The following is a 1,622-nucleotide window of genomic DNA, read 5'->3' as shown; positions in this document are numbered from 1 at the left end:
TGATCAAGATTAAGCATAGGGGCTGGAGAGATGGCTCAGTGGTTAAGAGTACTAGCTCCAAATGTTCTCTTAACATGACTCATGAGTTCACCCACACAGCTGCTCTTTTTTGAGTTTTGAGACTACTAGTAAACCAAGGTTGAATAAAGAAACTCCTTCATAAATAGGAAAGTATCTCCCCTCACCCAGAGGTTTGTTGTCAATTAGGAAGGAGATAGTCCACTTAGATTGGAAAACTTTCTGATATATTGCAAAAACACTGGAATGAGAACAAGAGGATAACAGTTCTGAGCTCAGGCTATGGAAGCACAGCAACCTTAGTGGGCTTCAGCTTCCTCAGTAGAATGTATGGACCATCTAGCTTGTCCCTAAGGTCCTGACAGCAGCAGTCTAATATCTGTGATTTTAATGTGCTCTTAGAAATATTCAGTATCAATTTACAGACTCAAAGCGCATGTGTGCCTCACCGTATCATGTCCCCTTTGCTTATGCTTTCATACTCAACTGAGGTTTTGCCAATCTCTTATTGTTTTCTGCAACCATTTGGGATTGCGGGATAATTCTAATTCATCGACATGTATATGTCTGGTTTACAAAGCATACTGCTAATCTCTACTTTACTATCTTAAATCCTACATTTTGAAATCAACCCTAATTACTCAGGGTCATCAAGTGTCTGAAGTATAAACAGGAATTTCCATGAATACGCCATCTCTTCTGAGGGTCTGGAGAGATGGCTCAGCAGCTAAGAACACTGATTGTTCTTGCAGAAGACCCAGGTTCAAATCCCAACACCCACATGGCAGCTAACATCTGTCTGTAACTCCAGATCCAGGGGATCCAACAGCCTCTTCTGCCCTCCTCAGGCTTTGCACAACACGGGTGTACTCACATGCAGGCATAACACTCATACACATAAAATAAAAATAATAAATAAAATATTTTTTTAAAATCTTAAAAAAAAAAAATCTCTTCATAGTGGGACAGTTCAAAGGGATTAGAGCTGCTAAAGTCTAAATTACTCAGACCATGAGGTCTCCAAGGCCACCTGGCCCAAGATGCTTAGTATTTTTAGAAGCTGGTGTAGACTTGCTATTGGGAGATACACAGTAAAATCCCTTGCAGCAGTATTTATTGGCTGAACTAAATAGTCTAGTGTCTGTTTTGTGTTGATGACAAGGTGAACAGTATGTGTGGGAATATAGGATCTGACACACACACAGATTTTTTTTTTCTCCTACAAGTTTCTAGGTGGAGCTAATCAAACACCAAACAATATGCTCTCCCTCAAGAGCTTTTAAAAAGTAGTTTTGGGGGCTGGAGAGGTGGCTCAGTGGTTAAGAGCACTGGCTGCTCTTGTAGAGGACTTGAATTTGATTCCCAGCACCCACATGGCAGCTAACAATGGCCCATAACTCCAGTTCCAGGGGATCTGACACCCTCTTCTGACCTCTACAGGCATTGCATGACATGGGTGCATTTATATACATGCAGATAATATACTCAAACACATAAAATGAAGATAAGTAAAATATTTAAAAGTGGTTTTGGTGTTTTTAGTATTGGATTCCCAGTCCTGTCCAGGAGAACTGTTCCTTATTCCACACTTAACACCATGGAGG

Source organism: Nannospalax galili, unplaced genomic scaffold, assembly GCF_000622305.1.
Source record: "Nannospalax galili isolate Female #2095 unplaced genomic scaffold, S.galili_v1.0 scaffold291, whole genome shotgun sequence".
In the NCBI taxonomy this organism is placed as follows: domain Eukaryota; kingdom Metazoa; phylum Chordata; class Mammalia; order Rodentia; family Spalacidae; genus Nannospalax; species Nannospalax galili.
This window is presented reverse-complemented; position numbering follows the sequence as displayed.